Source organism: Mobula hypostoma, chromosome 25 (assembly GCF_963921235.1).
Source record: "Mobula hypostoma chromosome 25, sMobHyp1.1, whole genome shotgun sequence".
NCBI lineage: Eukaryota > Metazoa > Chordata > Chondrichthyes > Myliobatiformes > Myliobatidae > Mobula > Mobula hypostoma.
Window position 1 is genome coordinate 7,420,188 of NC_086121.1, and position 24,736 is coordinate 7,444,923.

A 24,736-nucleotide genomic window follows, 5' to 3' on the forward strand; every position below is an offset into this window, starting at 1 on the left:
GGCCTGAGGTGGGTTTATGCTTTGTTCTCATTTGAGTGTTTTTTTTTATATTTGTTCACCATTCCAAAAGCACTAAATGTCAGATTGCTTTCTTTGACAACATATATTAGTTTCTCTTTACAGAATCCAGTGGTTTAATTTTGTTCAGAATATCTCTGGTGCAGCTTTCATTACTCTTGATGCTATTTATCATCCTGATAACTCTTCATGGGAGTCTTGCTCAACAGACACTTAATACTGAGCCGCAAGGGAGCGCTGCCACGAGAAAACAGCATCCAGCTCATGCTCTCTTCTCATTGCTGCCATCAGGAAGTAGGTACAGGAGCCTTGGGTCCCATGCAGGTTCATTGCCCAACAACCACTTGTGCTCCTGAACTAGCGTGGATAGCTTTACTCACCTCAATGCAGATTTGTTTCCACAACTTACAGACTCTCTTTCGGGGACTCTACAGCTTGTGGTCTCGGTATTATACATTTACTTTTTTTTATTTGCACAGTTTGTCTTTTGTACTTTAATTCCTTTGTGTAGTTTTGCATTAACTCTGTTATATTTCTTTGATCTACTGTGGATGCCTGCACTGCATCACAGCTTGGTATGAAAACACGAATGCCCTTGAATGGAAAATCCTACAAAAAGTAGTTGAAATGTCCTAGTTCTCACCACTGAGCACATTTATATGAAATTCCTGCAAGAAAATTAATCTCAGGATTGTATATGGTGACGCATTGATAGTAAATTTCCTTTGAACTTGGAAAATGAATCTCAAGGTAGTATATGGTGACTTAAGTACTTTGATAATATGCTTTGACAGTTAAAAGTTTCACCCAAGAAATACCATAAAGAAACTGGTATTATTGCTGGAAACTGTTTGAGCTTGCAGTTTTGATAGTGAGGGCATGCTCCCCAATAGCAGGCTATTTAGAATCAGATGAGAAACAAGCCAGAGTTGGAACAGTAAACCTTGAAGGGTTGCAGAGCTGGAAGAGATTAGTGGATTATGATTGGATTATGATTTTGACGAATGGGGATTTGAAAGTATAATAAACACTTGCATTCCAAAAGTAAAATGGCCCTGAAATAGAGGCCAGTCAGGAGAGGCAACATCTGTGGAAAGAGGAGCAGTTTGTTTAGGGACAATAACATTGCTGCAAGGTTAGAGTAAAACCAGTTTAAGGTCCAGGGAAATGGCAAGGGGCAGCACAGTAGTGTAGCACTGAACAAAGTCACTTTATAGTGCTAGCCAGTGATTAGTGATTGGGGTTCAATTTCTGCAGTTGCCTGTAAGGAGAATATGCATTCTCCCCTTGATCATGTGGGTTTCCTTCCACATTTTAAAGGCCTACCATTTTAAGGTTAGTGAGTTGTGGGTATTCTGTGTTGGTGCCAGAAGCATTGCACAGCTCAGTCTTCCCTGATTTGATGCAAAATGATGTATTGCACTTTTTGATACACGTGTGAGAAATCTCATCTTTCTACCAAGATGTAGACCAGGAGATGAATGAGACTGGCTGTAGAATAAGTGTACAGTACTGCATGGGGAAAGAAAGTTGAAGAACTCAAGGCTAGGTATCAAGACAATGAGAACTGCTAATCTAGAACTATGCATGATATTATTAATGGACATCTGAATATTTAAGAAATGGCAAGGAATAAATTGGTCTGCAAATCAATTCAAATACTGGAGGCAAAATAGCCATTGCTAAAGTTGAATGCAGCGGAACAGCAATGATTTTAAAGCCACTTTTGCCCTTGTATTTGCATTAAATGTACGGATGGTTAACAAGAACATAGAACATAAAACAATGTGGCACAATACAGGGCTATTTGGCCCACAAGTTATCCTGAACTTAGTCATAGTCATACTTTATTGATCCCGGGGGAAATTGGTTTTCGTTACAGTTGCACCATAAATAATAAATAGTAATAGTAATACTACTACTAGTAAATAGTAATAGTCATGGAAGTAATAACTAGTAATAGAATAGTAATAGAAAAATAGTAATAAATAGTTAAATAGTAATATGTAAATTATGCTAGTAAATTATGAACTAAGTCCAGGACCAGCCTATCGGCTCAGGGTGTCTGACCCTCTAAGGGAGGAGTTGTAAAGTTTGATGGCCACAGGCAGGAATGACTTCCTATGACGCTCTGTGTTGCATCTCGGAGGAATGAGTTTCTGGCTGAATGTACTCCTGTGCCCACCCAGTACATTATGTAGTGAATGGGAGACATTGTCCAAGATGGCATGCAACTTAGACAACATCCTCTTTTCAGACACCACCGTGAGAGAGTCCAGTTCCATCCCCACAACATCACTGGCCTTACGAATGAGTTTGTTGATTCTGTTGGTGTCTGCTACCCTCAGCCTGCTGTCCCAGCACACAACAGCAAACATGATAGCACTGGCCACCACGGACTTGTAGAACATCCTCAACATCGTCCGGCAGATGTTAAAGGACCTCAGTCTCCTCAGGAAATAGAGACGGCTCTGACCCTATTCAAAGATTCCTCCCACATTGCCCTCCATTTTTCTATTGTCAGTGTGCCTATCTGTTTCTTAAATGTCCCTAATGTATCTATCTCTACCACTACCGCTAGCAGGGCATTTCACACGCCCACTGGTCTGTTTAAAGCAAAAATAACTTGCCCCTGAAATTTCCCCCTCCCCATATGCTTTCCTCCGAACCCCTCATATTAGCCATTTCTGCCCTTGGGTGGGAGGGGAAAGGGAGAAGTGTCTGGTTCTCCACTCCATCTGCATCACTGACCATCTTTTACACCTCTGTCATCCTCAAATCAGAAATGAGTTCATTGTCCTACAAATAGGTGACTCATTTGAGCATTGCATATGAGGAAAGAAGTCATTTCCTTGAGAGAATACAGCCAGAAACTGAAACCAAGTGTAGTTAATCACATTTGCAATGCAGTTCAAATTTCCTGCCAGAAATTCAGTTTAAATGCTATTAAATAATCAGTCTTATTTTGTGGTGTATTATCGTGTTGCACAGTCAGATATGGAGTACTACTATTACTAGTTCTTAAAACTCAACATGGAAATTTATTTGCAATTGCTGTCTACACTTCACAATATTTTGGCAGAAAAGTATTTGGGACACCACAATTCATTCTCAAAATTTATTACTTGTTTGCTGTTTTGTAATTGCACAGTTTGCCGTCTTGTGCACTGGTTGTTTGTCTGTCTTTCTGTAGTTTTTCATTGATTCTATTGGTTTTTCTGTGTTACTGTGAATGCCTGCAAGAAAATGAATCTCTGGGTTGTATATGGTGACGTGTATGTACTTTAACAAATTTTCTTTGAAGTTTGGTATCCTGTGGGGCATGAAAGGCCTCTGAGCCCAAAGGCATTTTTGTGTTTTTGGTGAACGCAGCAGGCCAGGCAGCATCTCTAGGAAGAGGTACAGTCGACGTTTCAGTGTCCTGACGAAGGGTCTCGGCCCAAAACGTCGACTGTACCTCTTCCTAGAGATGCTGCCTGGCCTGCTGCGTTCACCAGCAATTTTGATGCGTGTTGCTTGAAATTCCAGCATCTGCAGAATTCCTCGTGTTTGTGTTTTTGCTTGTTGCTGCCTCTCAAACTGTGTTACCTTAATGTTTTCTGTGAAGGTGCTAAGAGTTGCTATTGAATGGTATGCAAATTGATGTTCAGGCATGTGTTGTCATGTACACTTGATAATTGTATGATCCAATAAACATTCCATGAATAGTTTGCAGTGCATTTTGACATGTGCCTTGTTCTAAATGAACTTGTACTCCAGCATGCTGGCAAAAGCGTATTTAAAGCCAGGTAACTTTATATTTTAAAGAGCGCTACATCTTGATTTCAGCTTCAGTTGCCAGTTTGAATTACAAATTGCTTCATACCTTTTTGTCTACCTGTGACTAGGCGGCTTCATTTGTAATCCTTCGCCAGACTAGAAAGATCTCATCTTCCTTTTATGGGCTCCATGCAGCAGTACCATGGGTCCCAGTGTTTTGCAGTGGCTGTTCTATTTTAATACTTGCTACCTTCCAGAGGGAATCTGTTCCATGTGCTATAGAAGTCAATATTCCTCATGTGAAATTCCTCAGTGCTTTGTGCAGGGAATGATGGCAGAAGGCCAAAGTAATTTTGCCTCCTCTGCTGGAATTCAGACTTGGGCATAATCCAGTAAATGCTGTTTTGTGTCAGACGTGGGCTTTACTGTCTCCGTAATTCAAATTTGTCATTAGATTTTTTTTTGGATGCCTTTTTGAAGTCAACCAAGTCTTTGGTATAATAACAGTGTCTGCATCACTGGAGACTCTTGTCTTAAACTCGCACTATTCAATTTATCCTTGATAATAGGATTTGGTTGCATGATTTGATCGATGTGGGAAGGTTTTGTGACAATGCAAATTTTGGCCTATGATTGCATAGTGCTTTTTCTTAAGTTTTAGTCTTGAAGTCATTTTGTAATGGCTTCTCATTGTTGATCTTTTGGAAGAAGCTCTTCATTTCACAATTCCATCTACTATCCTAGAGGTTTCCTTTTTTCATGACCATGGCAGGAACTTTGAGTTGCATCTTTCTGGATTACCCAAGTCTGCAGTATCTGTCAACCTTGCTCTGTATACAGCTGGTTTATTTAGCAATACAGCACAGAGTAGGTCCTCTAGCCCTTCAAGCCACGCCACCCCGACCTAATCACGGGACAATTTCCAATGACCAGTTAACCTACCCAGTAAGTCTTTGGACTGAGATTAAATGCTTGCTCCCAGGGGAAAACTTAATGTATTCTACAAGGAGGATACACAGACTCCTTTACAGAATGGCGCCAGAATTGAACTCAGTTCCAGTACGCACCCAAGCTGTAAAAGTGTCGCGCTAACCACTGTGTTACCATGGTGCCCTCTGCTGAGCTAACCCTTGATCCCTGATGCATAAGACATGAGAACAAAATTGGACCATTTGGCCCATTGAGTCTGCTCCATCATTCCATCTTGGCCGATTTTATTATCCCTCTCAATCCCATTCTCCTGCCTCCTTCCCGTACCTTTCTGATGCCCTTGCTAATCAAGAACCTATTAACCACTTTAAATATGTAAACAAAAGCATATTTAATATATGCATCTGGCAAGATGGGTCTTTGTATTTGATAACTGCTGTATAAGACTTTCTGGCCTTTGAATGTATATTATTATTAAATTAGTTTGGAATGGTTCAATGTTTATTTAAAATGCCAGTTCACAATTTAGATATTAAAATTTTAAAATTAATCCTTTCCACAATGTTTCTGTGCAGTTCAAATAAAAGATCCTGGTCTCTGTTAGCACAAGTATGCCATTTCAAGATTAGGCCATTGAAATGCTGGCATCCAGTTTCTGATTACCTGCACAAGCATGAAGTCCTAGATGAGCTGACTTATTGGTTGTGGAGATGAGGGTGATCTGGGCCATGGTATTTGCATCTTAATGAAAATCTTGCCAATCCATTGCTCTCCAATCTGAATCTGTTCATGACATAATTTATTACCTTTCTCCAAATAACAGTTAAGTTCTTCAGCCTAACTGGAGGTCACCATGAGTTGGTTAACATTTTATTAAACAAAATTTCTAAAATATTAATGACAGAGGCCTTTTAAGCTATAAATGTTTTTTTGTAAAAACATGAGTTTTAAATATTGCTTTTAATTTGCATTGTCACTACCATGGTCATTTTGTGCAAATTATTTATAGATAACACAAAGCAGGCCCTTCCAACCTAACAAATTGCTCTGTCCAGCAATCCAGCGATTTAACCCTAGCCTAATCACAGGACAGCTTTAGTCTGCATTATCGGGGGGAAAAAAGAAACTGGAGAATACAAATTTCTTATGGACATAGTTGGTTTTTAAAATTTTTCAGTGCATTTCAGAATGTGAATAATTGAGTGATCGTTGTATGTGATATTGAGGTGAATTGGATTGTTGAACCCAATGCTGTAGGATAATGGAATCCAACCAGCAAACATACTAATGTCCTGTGGACTTTGCGTTTGGGATTTGGGAAATGGGGATTGATTTTGAGCAGTTAATATGTCAAGAGTTCACACTGCCCTGGAATCCTTGTGGATTTGTATTTACATGCTGATCAGAGCAGAATTGTTTAAAGCAAGGCAAGCCCCATGGTCAGTCTAGACATTCGATGCTATATTTAAATACCAGCCGGATCTTAATGTGACCTGTTGGCAGAGTTAGGTCCATTGTTCTCCATTGTGCGAATATCTTTAGAAATGCACATTGAAACTCTGTAATTGTTTGACACTGCAGTAGGGTCTTTGAATCACCGAGGCTACATGACCACCTACTCCTATTTATACAAATCCTTTGCTTTATTCTCTCCCCACATTGCTATCAACTCCTTTGACTATACTGTATAAAAATTTTCCTCTTGTATGTATGCACTCTGCAACTGACTGTAATTATTTTGATTCAGTACATGGTCTCTTCTGTTTTTGCCAGCTAACTCACTAATTGTCATTTAATTTGTCTAGATATTTATATACTGTACTTCCCTATTTATGGGCATTCATTTTTTTCACTCTATTTGACTGAGAATTAGCATGGAAGGGAACTTTTCAGATCTTGAAATGCAAATTTACCCAAACTTGATGTCCTTATGAATTTTACAATCGCAAGAGTGTCAATACTCTACCTGTTAACTGTAAACTTTCACTTCTAAACAAAGATTTTGCAGATGCTGGAAATCTTGAGCAACACACAAACTACTGGAGGAACTTGGCAAGTCAGGCGGTATCTATGGAGGGGAATACATAGTTGACACTCTAAGCTGAAAAATATTGATTGCCCTTGCGTCTCAGCTCAAGATGTCGACTGTTTATTCACCTCAAGATGCTGCCTGACTGAATTCCTTCAGTATTTGTTTGTTGCTTTCCTTCTACACAGTTTCTTATTAGAAGTTAATGTTCAACCTTCAGACATGAGTGCAAACTCTGGATAGACATGAGGTTTTAGCTTTCAGTTCCTCTCTTTTTGGCCTTGCAAAAGATGTCACAGCACTTTGAAAAGCAGATAAATTCTCCTAAATACTACTAAATATTTAATCTTGGCAAAGTCAGTCAAATGAGTCTGGTCTTTATAAGACCATAGACCATAAGACCTGGGAGCAGAATTAGGCCATTTGGTCAATACTTCACCGTTCCATTATGGCTGATTTCATTATACCTCTCAGCTCCATTCTCCTGCCTTCTCCCTGTATCCTTTGACATCCTGACTAATCAAGGACCTGTAAACCTCTGCTATGCCCAATTACTTGTACTCCACAGCTATTTGTGGCAATGAATTCCATAGATTCAATGCCCTGTGGCTAAAGAAATTCCTCCCCCTCTCTGTTCTAATGGACATCCCTCAATTCCAAGGCTGTGCCTTCTGGTCCTAGTCTCCCTCACTATAGGAAACATCCTTTCCATGTCCACTCTATCTAGGCCTTTCAATATTCAATAGGTTTCAGTGAGATTTCCCCTACCGCAATTCTTGCAAATTCCAGTGAGTAGAGACCCAGAGTCATTAAACACTCGTGCGTTAATCCTTTCATTCCCAGGATAATTCTCGTGAACCTTGTCTGGACCGTTTCCAATGCTGACACGTAATTTTTTAATTATGGAGCTCCTGGTACCTTCTACAATGCTAAGTGCAAATGACCACAAACCTGAAGTTCTTAATTAATTGTGATTAGTATTTTGGATTGTTGCTACATAATGCTGCATTTTATCAGGGCTTCCTGTAGCATTTTGTCTGAGGGCCCAAGTGCTTAGCTTTTTTTCCCTGAAATGTAGTGAATGCAGCAGCAATTTCAACAGACCAAATGCTAAAATTGTTGAATGTTCATTAATCCTGACCAGGAAATGCTAATTAGGCACAAGGGATAACTTCCTTGTAGTTCTTGTCTGCCTGAGGTAGTAGATAAGACTGTCTGAAAGACAGTGGCTCCACCAATGTTTTTTTTCCCCTTCTCTGGGGAAAGCATGATATACAGTATATTGAAACTTCAACAGAAGGCTAAACATTTTCCAGTCTCTTAGATGTGCTGTGTCACATGTTTATCTCTTCAGCTATTTTGTAATCAGTGGAAGTGGAGGATCATATTCACATGTAGCTGTATAGTACAGGAACAGAGTTAAGGGATGACTCATTTTCAAACTATTGCTCTATTTGAAGACCATACGACATAGGAGCAGAATTAGGCCATTCAGCCCATTGAGTCTGCTCTGCCATTCTGTCATGGTTAATTTATTATCAACCCCATTCTCCTGTCTTCTCCCAGTAATCTTTGACACCCTATCAACCTTTGGGTATATTTAAAGCAATGACTTGGTCTTGGGTATTTTGTCCTTGTCTGACTCCAAAGTGAGCTGCTCTGAAGTTTTGTTTCAGATTTAGATTTGTCACGTGTTCATCACAACATACAGTGAAATGTGTCAATTGAATTGACTTTATTTCTTGCATCCTTCACATACATGAGGAGTAAAAATCTTTACGTTACCTCTCCATCTAAATGTGCAATCATAGTAATTTATAATAATTTGTAATAAATAGAACAGTCAGTGTAATATAGAGTACACGCAAGTCAGCGTGAGTTCATCAGTCTGATGGCCTGGTGAAAGAAACTGTCCTGGCTTTTGTGCTGTGGTACTGCTTCCCAGATGGTAGCAGCTGGAATGGATTGTGGTTAGGATGGCTTGGGTCCCCAGTAATCCAACACACCTGTCTTTGTAAGTGTCCTGAATCATGGGAAGTTCACAACTACAGATGCGCTGGGCTGTCCACACCACTCCCTACAGAGTCCTGTGATTAGGGGAGGTACAGTTTCCATTACCAGGCAGTGATGCAGCCAGTCAGGATGCTCTCAAGTGTGCCCCTATAGAAAGTTCTTTTACATTAACAACCAACACAAACTAAGAATGTGCTGGAGGCAGCCCACAAATGTGCATCAACATAGCATGCCTACAATGCTCAGCAGAACAACACAAGCAGCCACAGCAAAATGCTCTCCTGCACATTCATTGTTCTCTAGCTCTTTACCTTTTCCACCCATCTGGGCTCATCTATCACCTAGTTTGTTCTTTTTCTCCTCCCCACCTCTTTATTCTGGTGTCTTCCCCTTCCTTTCCAGTCCTGAGGAAAGAGGTTTTGGTCCAAAACGTCAACTTTTAATTAATTTCCATAGATGACCTGCGGTTTCTCCAGCACCTCACCTTTCAGATTAATTCTTCAGCCCTTTGCTTTTTCCACCCATCACCTCCCAGTTCCCCTCTCACCTGCTCCCAGCTACCACCTGCTAGCTTCTACTCCTTCCACCCACCCCCCCCCACCTTCTGGTTTCTACCCCCTTCCTTTCCAGTCATGATGAAGGATTTTGGCCTGAAGCATTGACTGTTTATTCCTGTCCATAGATGCTGCCTATCTGCTGAGTTTCTCCAGCATTTTGTGTGTTACTCAGATTTCCTGCATCTGCAGAACCTCTTGTGTAGCAACACAAGCCTTTTCCTCCCTCCCATCCACCCACTCACACACAGTCCCCCCAACACCAGGACAGGCTGTTTAATGTGAATCTAAGCCCTTGATCATCTCAGTTGATGTGTAAGCCCTGTTGGTTTGCAGTAATCAAGTTTAGTTATCATCAATCATGCACATGTATACAGCTAAGTGAAACAATGTTCCTCTAGGAAAAACAGAACCTGCAGTCATGCACAGCACGTAGTCGAGTTACAATAGCAGGTGGTCACAAACAATATTAGCACGAACCCTGGGAGACACGACTTGAATATTGATGGTTCAACGTAAATTTATTATCCAGGTGTATATGCCACCATGTACAACTCTGAGATTCATTTTCTTATGCGCAATCACAGTTACTACAAGAAACACAAGACCACAACCAAAAAAAACTGTGCAAGTACAAAAAGAAAAGGGGTGGGAAGTAAAAGAAATAATAATTTCCCCCCAGCTGATTTCTCACAGCCCTCATTTGAAATTTAATGTTTAATATTTTTGAGCACTTTGTACAATAGGCATCCCTCTAATGTTATGTCCTTTTTTTATTGCTTATTTCATTTTTACACATGTCTGAGCTGGTATGTTTTTGTTGATTTTTTTTTTGAAAAATTTGAAAATAAAGTTTTTAAAAAAAAGAGACGTTTCTGCAAGAACAAGCAAGCAAGACCCTTTGTACACAGGCCAAAAAGGTGGGTCAACTTAACTTTTTTTTTGTTTAACTGGCACATTGAACCTGAAATTGAACTGTACTTTATTACACTTTATGGAAGAAGTTGCTTGAGTTAAGTATTAGACGTCAGAACTCAGATGCAGAGTTACGGAGTACCCCACCCTGCACTAAACTCTTTACTGAGGTAAAGGATTTTTACTTCAGTGATACTCACAGTGCCTGTCCAGCCTTCCCTATGCAAGACAACCTGCTTGTTCCACATTAGAATGGTAAACACTGAATTGCTTCCAATGCATTAACTCTCTTAGAGATCAGTACTGCAGACAACGTGGCAGATGTGGTCTAACTGTCTCAAAACTGAAGCGCATATTCTCCTTTTGTACTCTACCAACACCCCTTGTGTCAATAAACATTTTGTTTCATGGAACAACATCTCAAACTTCTGTGCATTTCAGACATGGAGGCTAAAATCTCTATTTTAGCCCAAAAATCTCTTGTTTGGACAATATGCTGAATGTATATTTATTGCCTAAATGGATAATATTGTATTTTCCCATATTTAGTCGATCTTTGCCTGATCCCTTAGCCTGTCTGTCCCTTTGTCGCTGGAGTTTACTACGTTGCTATCGGAATGGCTGGACTGTATTGAGGATGGGTTGGACAGGACAAGCTTGGGCCTGGTGCCATTTAGGGTGAGAACTGTCAAACTTTATTGACTGAAACAAAGTCTGTAAGGTTGTTGGGAGGCTGGTGGGGGGGGGTGTGGAAATTGGTAGCAGGTGACTGATCTGAGTCGCTAGTCTCTAAAGCTGCTTAATATCAAAGTTCAAAGTAAATTTACTATCAAAGTGTGTGTACATGGCCATGTATTTCTCTGATTTATTTTCTTGCGGTCATTCTCGGTAGAACAAAGAAATACAAGAGAATCAGTGAAAAACTACACGATGAAAAACAGCCAATGTGCAAAAGAGGATGACCAGTGGAAATAATAAACTAACTCTGAGAACATAAGTTGTAGAGTCCTTTAAATAACTCCTTGTAGATGTGCTCAATGGAGGGGAAGAGCGTTTCCTGAGAGAGACTAGGCTGTACTCAACACTGTTGTAGGCTTTTCTGTTCTTGAGCAATGGCATTTCCATACCAGGCCGATATGAAGATCTTTATTCATCACATCGAACAGCAGTTCTTTTGGAGACCCTCTAAGACTAGCTGAGCTCAAAGCTGCATTGTTTTTATACTCAACAACAAAGAGCAGCAGATCATTATTACAATTTGAAAACATTTACTTAAATACCAAACCAGATTGCATTGAGCTGCATATTTGAGAACACATTGTAACTGCCCCAGCAATGTTGGATGTCATGTCAAAGTAATTCACATGGGTGGTCTAAAACAGGGCATCCCACACACCCTAGATTAGAGCTAAAGGTAAACATATCTCAATTACTAGTAAAGCAAATGTTTGATGTGCTAGGTTGATGGTTGTTTCTTTGATCTCCATCACAATGAATTAAAATAACTGACTGTGTCTGGCACAGCGTCTGATATAGGTCGATCAATATAGCTTTTGGTTGCTGCATGGAGAATATCTCATGGTCATGTCAATTTACAAACCGTATTTTTTTTAAGCAGTCAACCTCCTGCTGTGGGTAGTACTGCTTATGAGGTTGCCTTTTTAATTTTAAAACTGATATAGGTTGTGACTATATTTGAAGGCTGGTTCTCTTTTTTTTAATGTCTGTTGCCGTCTAATCCTTGACAGTAAGATGTGAGGATGTGGGAGAACCTGTAAGTTGGTATCATGGTTTTGGAAAGGTTTGCATTTTAGGTGACTTGTGCAATTTTTTTTCTCCCAGGAGTCATTATAAGCATCAAAGTAAATCCTCCAGAGACTATTTTCAGTGCAAATGTTAATAAATACTTTTAAAAAGTTGGGGGGTGGGGGAGAAGAGGTAAAAGGTGGTTGTGGGTAGATGGGAAACAAAAATTTGTGGCCTGGTCAGCCATTAATAACATCACAGAGGGTTTCAGTGGTTTGTGTGTAATTAATTGTTAAATGAACAATTGGGTTTAATACCTTTGGAAAGAATATCTGCTGTGAAACTATAGATTAATTGTTAAGGTTGGTCCTAAAGCAGGTTATCCTTTGTCCACCTGTTATTCCGTTAAACTTGGGTTGACTCTAACTGTGTAGTCTCAGGCAGGTATTGGGAAGCAGAAATGGGTATAGAGGTTTGAGGCACGTACTGCTCTCTGGTTCTGTCATGCCCTTTCTCCTCTTCTGCACATCACCTTCCTCTGGTGTCCCTCCTCCTTCCCTTTCTCCTTCCCTTTCTCCCATGGTCCACTGTCCTCTCCACTCAGATTCCTCCTTCAATCCTTTACCATTTCCGCCAATCACTTTCCAGCTTCTCAATTCATTCACCACCTCCTCCCCCTGCTATGCACAGTCCTTCCCCCTCACCTGGTTTCACCTATCACCTACCTACCGGCTTTTACTCCTTCCCTTCCTCCCTCCCCAACTTTATTCTGCCTTCTTCCTCCTTCTCCAATCCAAATGAAGGGTCTTGGCCTAAAATATTGACTATTTATCGTTAGATGCTGCCTGACCTTCTGAGTTCCTCCAGCATTTTGTGTGCTGCCTACAGTGAGTGCTCAGAGTTTGTACAAAGCTCCCAGTTGTGGTCTGTTAATGAAGTAGTTGTAAAGGACACGAGACTACAGATACTGGAAACTGCAACAACACAAACTGCTGGAGGAACTCACAGGGTCAATCAGCATTGATGGAGGTGGGAAAGAGATTGTTGACATTTTGGGCTGAAAGCTTACATCAGGACAGTTATAAGGGGCAACCTGTAGTAAGGAGATATTTATGCTTAAACACTGGGGAAACTAACACTAGCCTTCATTTTACGCCATTTAAAATGCCTTCCATCACTTGACATGGCAGACAAGGCCTTGCAAGTGTTGTGGATTTTGATGTGTGCACTATACTGATGAGGAGGAATTTCTTTAACCAGAGTGTGGTTAATCTGTGGAATTCACAGCCACAGATGGCTTAGGAGGCCAAGTCTTCAGACATATTTAAAGTGGAGATCGATAGTTTGATTAGTGAGGGTGTCAAAGATTATGGGGCGAAGATGGGAGAATGAGGTTGGGTAAGAAGGATAAGTCAGCCATGATGGGATGGTGGAAGGCTTGACAGGCCGAATGGCCTTATTCTACTCTTGTGTCTTGTGGTCTTGCGGCATACCCAAGATGATGTGCAAGGAACCAAAGAGCAACCAAGAAACATGCAAATAGGAATGTAGTAAATTACATACTAAACATTGCACTTGGTAAAGTGCTGAAGGAGCAAGGGTTAAATTCTTGGGGTTTAACAGCTAGTAATTTCTAAAGAGCGTCGTGTTCCACAGACTCAATTCTAAGAACAGATGGGCACAAACAGTGTGAGAAGTGTGGTTTGTATGCACAAGCATCTGATAAAGATGCCACAAGTCGCTAGCTGGAAAGATGAAGGGAAATGAAATCTAGCGGATGTGGTCACAATGATAGACAAGGTCTGAGGAAGTTTCTCAGACTTAAATGTGGTGAGTGGTGTTCCGCCGATAGGGGTTAAGCCTGTTTGTCCATCGGTTCTAAATACTCAAGCACATTCTACATTGCATTTATTCGAGCATCAAGGCGTGTTGATGCATTTTAAATCTCCATGATTATTTTAGCAACAAAAGCATAATTAAATTTGCACAGGCAAATGGTGCTTAACTAACAATGCATAGCTGTGACTCATCAAGTGGCACCTCAGGTGTAAATAGGGTCATAAAGAACTTTTAGCATGTTGGTCTTCATAAATCAAAGTATTGAATACAGGAGTTGAGATGCTGTATTGAAGCTGTGCAAGATGTTGGTGAGGCCTGAATTGAAGTATTGCATGCAATTCTGGTCATATCCTTCCTGTGAGTAGGTCAAAAAGATTTAAAGAGTACAGACACAAGGAAATCTGCAGATGCTTGAATTTCAAGCAACACACATAAAAGTTGTGGTGAACGCAGCAGGCCAGGCGGCATCTCTGGGAAGAAGTACAGTCGACGTTTCGGGCCGAGACCCTTCGTCAGGACTCAGAGTACAGAGTAAATTTACAAGGATGTTGCTGGGACTTGAGGACCTGAGTTCAAGGGAAAAGTTGAATAGGTTTGGATTTTATTCCCTAAAATGTATAAGAATGAGAGGAAATTTGAGAGATAGGGTAAAGGCAGGCTTTTTCCACTGGTTGGGCAGGACTAGAACTAGAGGTCATGGGTTAAGGGTGAAGGGTGAAATGATTAAGGGGACCATGATGGAGAACTTCACTCAGAGGGTGCTGAGAGTGTGGAACAAGATGCCAGTGGAAGTGGTTGATGTGGGGTTGATTTCAACATTTAAGACATTTGAATAGGTATATGGATAGGAGGGGTAAGGCCCATGTGCTGGTTGATGGGACTAGTTAGAATAACAATTTGCCAAGGACTAGATGGGCTAAAAGGCCTGCTTCTGTGCTATTATGATTTGACTCTATTTTGTGCAGCCTCTAATAGGGATTTGAAGTGTAGTGGGAATTCTGTGAATAATAATATTGGACTCCTTTATTGGAAACTAAAATATCTCAGCTAGTTTTTTTTTGGGAGGTAGACAAGTGAGGTGTTTGAGCCACTACAGGCTTTGTTGCTGATGTTTTGGTGCACATGGTTGTTAGAAAGGTTCTCTGTGCTCTTGAAGTGCCTTCCCTGTCATTTTTGTTAAGTGTTTGACCATTGATTGACTGGAGATAGCTAAAGGAGAAATGCCCTTTGCCCCACAATGTTGTGCTGAGCTAATTAATTGTTACTTAAATGTCTGACTACATTAATCCCTTCTGCCTACACGATGTCCATATCACTCCATTCCCTGCATACAGTATTCGTGTGCCTGTCTAAGCCTCTATCATATTTACCTCTGCCACAGCCCTGGCAGTGCATTCTGGGCACCCACCACACTGTGTAAAAACATTGACCTCCACATTTCCTTTGAGCTTGCACCATTTCACCTCAAGTGCAAGCCCTCTAGTATTAGACATTTGACACTGTGGAAAATGAATGCAGGCTGTTTATCTATGCATCTTATTTTCTTAAAAACATCTCTCAGCTCTCCCCTTGGCCTCTGCCTCTCCAGAGAGCTCGTACAGCCCAAGTGTGTCCAATCTCTTTATAGCTCATTTCAGTCATTCCTTGTGTGCCTTTTTGTTTGGCGTGGGCAGTCATGGTCTTTCCAAGACCGCGATTGTTCATGGCATATATTTTATACAGAAGTTTGCCATTTCTGCCTTCCAGGGAGTATCTTTACAAGATGGGTGACCCCAGCAATTATGAATAGTCTTCAGAGATTGATGTCAGTGTTCTCATAAGCAGGACTTGTGATGTACACCAGCTGCTCATATGACCATGCACCACCTGCTCCCAAGGTTTCATGTGACCTTGATCCTGGGGCTAAGCAACTTGCCCAAGGGTGATTTGCAGGCTAGTAAAGGGAAGGAGCGTCTTGCACCTTCTTTGATAGATGTCTCCACCCCATAGCTCATATATGCCTTCTAATCCAGACAGCGTCCTAGTAAACCTCTTCTACACCCTCACTAAAGCCTGCTCATCCTCCCTTTAATAGGGTAACCAAAACTGAATGCAGTACTCCAGAATTCCACAAGCAGTTCACAAATGCCAGAACTGAGTTCATTAGCATTAACACTGGTGGCCTTGCAAGGAAACAAAACATCAAGTTGCATCAGGAGTTGAAGTTCAGCACCTTGTTCAATGCTGACTAACTGCTCCCTCGTTCAACAGTAACTACAGGATGTGTCATCTATAGTGTGCGCTTGAGCAACTTGACAAGGCTTCCTCGTTCAAGGTACATTTATTATCAAAGTATGTGTGCAGATTACAACTCTAAGATTTGTCTTCTTCAGACAACCATGAAACAAGTACAACTGTGGAAACGGTTTTTTAAAAAAAACCATTAAAACCCCCATGCGCCAAAAAACCCAAACAAATGAACTACAGTCAAATCCATAAATCGCAGACCCAGAACTTCAGTACTATTCTCTGACATAAGAGAGAGAGAGATCACTCAAACACAGGGGACTTCCCTCTGGAGCAACAAGCATCATAGTAAATATATCATTTATAATAATATATTATACTCCCATATACTACACTGAGCTTCATTTTCTTGCCAGCATATACAATGCCAATAAGAAAGCAATGAAATTTCCATTTAAAAAAAAAACTATGTATAAACAAAGATTGACAAACAACATGCAAATAAAGATGAGGTTTAAAACTCTGCATCAGAACCCAATGTCTTCCTGATCCTCTACCTGCACGAGGTGTCTCAAGGTTCAGTCCCTTGCCACATACTGACAGTATTCTTGTGCCTTGCTCACCCTGACAGTTAAGATGAGCAGTACAGTTAACACTTGTAACAGAATTTTATCACCCTGTGCCAGAATTTAAACTATTATCCCACTTTCCATTCCAAACAGTTGGACGTGCTTTTTATGCTGTAGTTGCATGTGATCTAAATCTTCAGTCAATATTAATTAACACCAAAACCTAGGTGATTCCACAAATGAGATGTTAAGCTTGTTGGTCCAATGCTGCATTTGTTTAGTTTGGCAATCTGCCTCATTGGGTTCAGTCAGTCAGAGGGGGAACCCCAAAATTAAGTTTATCAATTGGTGATATCTATTTTAATATATAGTTGGAGAAAGCACTTGCAAGTCTTATCACTCTTTATATTATGTTGCAAACCACTCATACTAAAACATTAGTGTGGTTCCTGTTGCAACGTATAAAAAGTTGGCTCCATAATCGAAGTTTGGAGGATAAATATTGATTGTGAAAATGGAATACTTTCTCTGCTCAACAGGAAATGAGCAGATTTGTATTCACCTTACACAGCAGATAAGAAGCTTAAACACGAGAAAGTCTGCAGATGCTGGAAGTCCAAAGCAACACACATACATAATACTGGAGAAGCTCAGCGGGTCAGACGGTGTCTATGGACCCTGAGACCCTTCCTCAGGACTGAAAAGAAAGGGGAAGATGCCAGAGTAAAAAGGTGGGGGGCGGGGTGGGGAGAAGGTTAGCTGGAAGGTGATGGGTGAAGTCAGGTGGGTGGGAAAGGTAAAGGGCTGGGGAAGGAATCTGATGGGAGAGGAGAGTGGACTACAGGAGAAAGAGAAGGAGGAGGGGACCCAGGGGAAAGTGATAACAGGTGAAAAGAGGTAAGGGGCCACATAGAGGCCTCTTATCTGTGATACGCTAAAATGCAAAAGTAATTGTTCTTCAATCTTTCACAGGTAAAGTTTTTTTTCTAATCAAATTTCAGAAGTCCGGTATCCATCCAGCTTGATCCTCAAATTTCTGTAGCTGATTAAACAGATAGTCCTGAGCTAATGAACTAAAAACATGACATTCGATCTTCAGTCTTCTGCAGTCCTTTTTGCCAGTTAGAGATTTGTGGAATGACAGCACACCCGGCAGTGGTTGCTTTGATTAAAGAATCCAACTCTTCAAAGCCTCGGATGGCAAGCTGCGAGTGACTAGGGGTACTGCGCTTCACTTTTCAGTCTTTGGATGCATTTCCTGCAAGCTGCAGCAGCTCTGCAGTTTGTTATTTCAGGGTGGCCATGCTGTAAACCACTGCCATGGTTCCGACTCGGCCTTGACTTCTTGTCCTCAGCTTGAGGTGCTGGTGGATCTAACCTAACGGAAGTTGCAGCCTGACTGTCTGCTAGTGGAGAACCACTGCTTTTCATCTTGCCTGAGTCTTGCCTATTTTTGCAACAGCCATTGCCATTGCATGTCAACAGCACCCAGCCATTTTTTAAATGCTCTGTGCTATGTTGAAAACATTGTCAGTGCTGTGAGATTCATGAAGGGATTCTGAGTACAGTAAGCACAATCAAAGCTCTGAAATATGAGTACCTGACAAGTCAAACTTGGGCCAACTTTGTCTACAAGTACTTGATCATATTGGTTTCCAGTTTTAAACCCATTATAAAGTTCAGTGTATTTGCCATCAATATTCTTTTTTATTTGGTATCATGGTACAAGGCCAAGAGGCAAAATATACAGTGATTTTAAACAAAATTGTATACCAGATTTTATTCTGTGGTTTAGTATGTTCTAATGCAAGGGCGGTGAACCTGAGGCAAATGTCTGAGATGGCATTTGCAAAAAAATTCATTGGCACGTGGCATGTAGTACTGTCCCTCGAGTCTTTAAACCCCACTCAAAAAAAGATGATGGAAATCTTTACTGCCAAGTGGAGCAGTGAATGATGTGTTTTTTCACAACCTGAGTGCAGTGAGATGTTTTCACAAGAAATGTATCACCCTGGTTTGGTGCCAACTAGACAATTGCACTGACGCGTGACAATGCTTCAGATGTCTTGAAATCTTGCGAACCTGGTGTCCACATCTGTATTTAGGTAATGGCTTTGCTTTGCTTATATTTTTCTGTCATGAATGAGGATTGGTAATTCAGCAATAATGGTAAATACTGCATGTTGTTTAGCACCTCCATGAATATAATTGTGAGTCATGCACAACACGCTGGAGGAACTCGGCAGGTCGGGCAGCCACTGTGGAAACGAACAGTCAACGCTTTCGCCCGAGACCCTTCGTCAGGACCCTTCTTGGCCCGAAACGTTGACTCTTCGTTTCCACAGATGCTGCCCATTCTGCTGAGTTCCTCCAGCGTGTTGTGCATGTTGCTTTGGCCCCAGCATCTGCAGAGTATTTTGTGTTTGTAATTGTGAGTAATTGTTCTCAGTGAATATGTTCAGGTCTATTTATAGGAGTAGACTTAATGATGAAACTAGTACTATGTGCAAAATTCTCAAAACAACTAAGTACAATTCTGATAGAAAACAGTTGTCATCGTTAGTGCCGTAATGAAAATCTTACTGGGATTAAAATGTTTATTTTTCCTGATGCCTTGTGAATATCCCCAAAGCTTGTAGTTTCACGTTCACATTTGTTGTGAGGAACAGTAACGATATAGAAATGGTTTTTCAATTGTCTTTTTAAAAGATTAATCGTCTTTGAACAGGTTTTCTAAAGTGTTTTATTTATTTGTCTGTCATGCTTTTGTTAATAGTAAAAAAAATACACAAGCTACACAGAACTCATCCTTAAAATCTATAATTATTGTTACTAATGTAGTAATTGATGATAATCTCTGCTCAAAGTTACCAATGCATGTGAGAAATTTTTAGTTTATTTGTCATCAATTTGGGCACATGCTCTCAATAAGGTTTGCTACCTCTGTTCTAAAGTGTCTGAAGCCCAGAGGAGAAACAGTACATGTACAAGGTACCTGATGGGTAGATTTTATGCCTGGTTGATAGTGTTGAATGCAGCTGTTCATCAGTTGATGAAAAGATGTATTAGCACACTGAAGGTGATTTGTGAGTTTGCTCAGTGTCTGTCTTTGTCAGGCTGTGGTTGGAGATGTGGCAGGTAATCCACAATCCTACTGTGAACCATTAGGAGGAGCAAATGAAGAGGAATTTTGTTTTGCGTCCTTTCATTCAACAATTTAAATATTTGGCTCTCCCTTGTGCGTGCAAATGTGCATTGTATTGTCTGTACTGAAACTCTGAGAACCAAAGTCTATCAAAACATTGATTAAAGGTTGGATAGTTTCCCATTAAGATTGGGTCTGTTCCTATTCAAAATTTAGAAGATCAGAAGTTGGTGCGTTGACAGCTTTGTTCGATGCTGATCTTGGCGTGTACACTGGCATGAGTAACTTGAAGGTAATAGAATTCATGATAGATGTTCCACTGCCCTGCTATTTGGAGTTGTGGCTTTAAAGGAGTTTGGGAGAACCTGTATATAGTGGCTGTATCTTGCATTAGATGTTGTCATGGTTGGATTGATGATGTGATTGACAAGCAGCTCTAGCTGGTCAGGGTTGATGCTCTTGGCCATGATTTCCTTGTGGCAATAAGTAAAGAGACCTCTGTAGTTTGTAGTTGATCCCATTCAGCTTGAACATGGGACAGTACAGCACAGGAACAGACCTTTTGGCCCACAATGTTGTGCTGAACCAGTTAAATTAGTAATCAAAGGGCCAACTGAACAAATCTCTTCTGCCTTTATAGTGTCCATGTCCTTTCATTTTTCTTCACATTGATGTTCTGATCCAAATGTCTCTTAAGTCCTAATATATCTACCTCTACCACCACCCCAAGCAGCACATTCCAGACACCCACTATTTTGATATTTTAAAATCTTGCCCTTCACATCGCCTTTGAATACCTTAAATACAAACATTCTTGAAGATGGCTATGATTAGAGCACCATTAGACTTCAGTAAATCCTTGTGATTGAAGTTCTTCAGTAGGGATATAATTTGCTCCCGGCTTTTGTAATTGGAACATGGCCACTGATTTGCCACAAGTGTGGTAAAGCTAGACTGAGTAGGTTGCTTGGAGAAGTTGTATTGTTAGCTTTTTGGCTCAAATCTGGGCTGAACTGTTATTACCACTTAGGGAGCTTATGCAAAAGGTTTTGCAAAGTGCAAGGGAAAAAATGTCAGACTTGTGATATGTTAAAATGTTGGTAAACCTGTAATATCAAACTGTAAAGAAATTTGAATCGGTGGACTAGTTGAGCAAGACAAGTGCAGTAGCCAGTTGAGTTTGTCTTGTGCATGCTCGGGTGCAGTGGAGAATTTACTGCAATATCATAGGCACATAGCTTCAGAGACGCAACATTCACAATAAAAATGTAAACATAATTATACAAGGAAGAACATAATTAGAACAAAAGTCTATTGCAGTACAGGTCCTGCCCTGGCTACAACAGGATTCCATTCCCAAGAACTGATGTGAGCTGTTTGCAAGTAAGAAATATGGCTGCCTGGCAATACCAAATACAGGCCCACCAAGGCAACATATTTAAGATGCAACACATGCAAAATGCTGGAGGCAGAAGCCCAAATAAGGTTCTGCCCCCTTTCTTTCCGGTATTGATAAAGGTGTCTTGGCCCGAAACGTCAGCTGTTTATTCCCTTCCATGGTTGCTGCCTGACCTGCTGAGTTCCTCCAGCTGTGTGTTAAAAGATTTCTAGTATCTGCGGAATCTCTTATCAGTGGGTATCAGAGGGTGCAATTTGAGAAAAGAATCCTCAACATGCAAGTTTTGTGGGTTAATCAATCACTTGGGTGTAATTGGGTTGCACCGGACTGTTGGAGCAGAAGGTCCTATTATTGTGCTATATATCTTTATATAAAAAAAATTACAGTATTCAAGGTGAGCTATACAAATTAAGTTGGTGGTGTTTTGGAAATGTTACCTGCACTGTTTAGTTGTGATGCAAAAATCTGTATATTTGGAATGCTGGCTTTTATCCACAGCTGATATAGTTGGAGGATTGAAGCACAGGGAGTTTCCAACAGTAAAGATTGGGGCATTCCAGATCAAACTTCTGTTTTTTGTTTTGCATTGTCTTCGGTTAAGTCTAATGACAGCCTCAGCCAAGTTCTATTACTACCAACAGAAATCCAATGAAGTGGGGGTGGTGGGACAAAGCTTCATAAATCCCCTGTATTCCATGAGTGTAATTGGGTGGCACAGGTTTGTTCAAAGTACATTTGTTATCAAGTATGTATGCAATATACAACCTTGATATCCGTCTTCCCATGGACAGCCATTGAAGCAAAGAAACATGGAACCCGTTCAAACACCCAACACACAAAAGAACAAATGCTGATGTCAAAAAAAAGAAAAAACACAGAATATAAAACATCAAACTAGAGTCCTTGAAACAGTCTACTAATGTTCAGTTTAGTTCAGTTCATTTCACTTTGGCATTGCTGTTCGTTGATAGTAGGCCGTAGAGCCAGTCTGCTCCGATTTAAAATAGCCAGAAGGGCTTGTTACTGTCCTGTATCTTTTTTAAAAAAAAAACACACTAAGAAAATATTGAAAATTCATTATGGATCTCAAAGCACTTTGAATTCCGATTAATTCATTTATCACGTGTATATTGAAATGTTCAGTCAACTGCCTTTTTTGCAATAACAGCCACCACACCCAAGGATGTCACCACACATCCCAGCACCAAAGTAGCGTACCCACAATTTTCAACAGAACAATGCACAACAAAACAGCACCAGTGAAATAAGACCCTATTCGCGTGCGCCTCCAACCCCAGGACAGGTCAGCTTCTGCTGCCAGTCAACTTGCATACTATAGGCCTCTGGCTTTATGTTTTTTAAGTTTATGATAAAGATTATTGATCTGTTCTTTCAAGTATTTCTAGTTTTCATACTTTAATCGACCGTTTTTTCTGTGCTTTCTATCTTTGAAATGCCTTCCCGAGTGATAAAAGGTGGGTTGGAGGTATTAAGAATTAAGCAGGAGTCATAACGTGGTTGGAAGAACAGACAATGGTGTGTTAGCCTTCCATACAGGAGAATTTAGGTAAATGGGAGCCTGGTCAGATTACACCTGGAATGCTGTTACTGTATCTAGTCTCCATACCTAATGGATGTGCTTTAACTGGAAGAATAAGAGGTTTACTTAGTTGATTCTTGAATGGGAAGAATTGGCCTTAAGACACTGTTGAAGAAAAATTGAGCAACAGTGCATTGTCATAAAAGATGCTACAAAAAGGTCAGTCCACAAATTCTGAAAGGATGTTTCAAGTTGAGTAATATTTTGAAACATTTTTCTGAAACATTAATTTTGGGTTGAATGACTTAATTAAATGTCTCTGGTGAAAACCCCTTCATCAGAACCAGAAAACACTCCTTAGAAGCTGTAAGCATTCAGCAGGTCAGATGGCTTTTTTTTTGTTCTATAATTTTGGGTTTCTAACTTCTGTAGGTCTTGTCAATTTGAGCTTGTGGTTACAGTTGAGGTGACTCATGCAAACTCTTGAAAAACTTTGACTGGTAATATCGCAGTTGAGCAACTGGAGATGACAAAGTGTATGGGGGTGTTTTCTTCAAGTTCGTCAATGTGTTTTGGCCTACATAATTAAAGGATAAATGAGCAATGTGAAAAGCTATTATGAGAATTTGGCAAATATGTGAAGTAACTAAGAACTGAGAGACTTGAAGCTCTACACTGGTGTTGGATGAAAGATTAATGTCATGCAGTTGTGGGGCTTGATAGGAAGGCTGTATTAACTATCCAAAACGGGAGTTGCCATATACTTTTATGGGGGTCGAGATAAAATTCAAAGTAAATTTTATTATTAAAGTACATGTATGACACCATATACAACCCTGAGATTAATTTTCCTGTTGGCAGACACAGCAAATTTATACAGGGTCAATGAAAGATCAACCAGAGTGCAGAAGACAACAAACTGAGCAAATGCAAATATAAATAAATATCAATAAATTATAAGAACATGAAATAGCAAGATAGGGTCCTTAAAGTGAGATCACTGGTCATAGAAACATCTCAGTGAATGGGCAAGTGAGTGTAGTTAACCCTTTTGTTCAAGAGCCTGATGGTTGAGGTGTAGTAACTATTCTTGAACCTGCTGGGTGCGATTCCAGAGGCGCTTTGCCTTCTATTTGGTGGCAGCAGTGAGAAGAGAGCGTGGTCTGGGTGGTGAGGATCTCTGGATGCTGCTTTCAGATGACAGTGTTTTATGTAGATGTGCTTAATGGTTGGGAGGGCTTTACCTGTCATGTGCTGTGCCAAATCCACTACCTTTTGTAGGATTTTTCATTCAAAGGCATCGGTGTTTGCATACCAGGCTATGATGCAGCGAGTCAATACTCTCTCCACAACACATTGATAGAAGCTAGGCCTGGAATTGGCAAGATCTGTTGGCTAAATAGGAAACCAGAATTGGAAGGGGATGTATTAGTACATGGAATGGAAAGTGAATGAACTTGATTACATCTGATAGGGCAAAGTAGTGGGTTTTTAACTACTGTTGTCACAACCAGAGAATTATGCAGGCTAACTATGATCTTTCCTGCAGGAGTGAAGCCAGTGCCTGAGGAATGCTGGTAATTCCATTAAGTCAAGTGTAAATAGAATGTTCAAATGTGGAATTCAGGTGCCTGAGATGAGGCAGTGGGTCCTGGATTGATGAGAACAGGGGCGTTGCTCAGGCTGGATTCTACTCACTTGACCCTAGCTCTCAGAATACAACCATCGTGCTTCTTAAGTATATAGTACCTTCTGTATTTACTTTTTTATTTGAAGATGGAGTGCAGAACAGGCCATTCCAGCCCCTTGAGCTGTGTCACCCAGTAACCCACTGATTTAACCCTAGCCTAATCAGGGGACAATTTACAGTGACCAATTAGCCTGCTAACTGGTATGGGTTTTGAACTGTGGGAGGAAACTGGAGCACCTGGAAGAAACTCACATGCACATGGAAAGGACATTTAAAACTTTATCACAGCTCAGGGCAGAGTCCACTGTAACAATGTCACATTAACTGCTACACCACCGTGGCGGTAGGAATAAAGATGCCCTCT

At 40.6% G+C, this 24,736-nt stretch overlaps 1 protein-coding gene across 2 annotated transcripts in view; it reads left to right on the forward strand.

The window, feature by feature from the left end:
* spsb1 (splA/ryanodine receptor domain and SOCS box containing 1) overlaps positions 1-24,736 on the forward strand; it is an 80,162-nt gene that overhangs the window by 12,488 nt on the left and 42,938 nt on the right. Inside the window, exon 1 of one of the 2 annotated variants that reach the window (XM_063032954.1) lies at positions 10,616-10,896. The exons of the other annotated variant lie outside the window; for it this stretch is intronic. The gene's annotated coding sequence lies outside the window, so the exon portion shown is untranslated. Of the gene's footprint in view, positions 1-10,615; positions 10,897-24,736 lie in introns of those variants that run through there. 2 annotated transcript variants of the gene reach the window in all.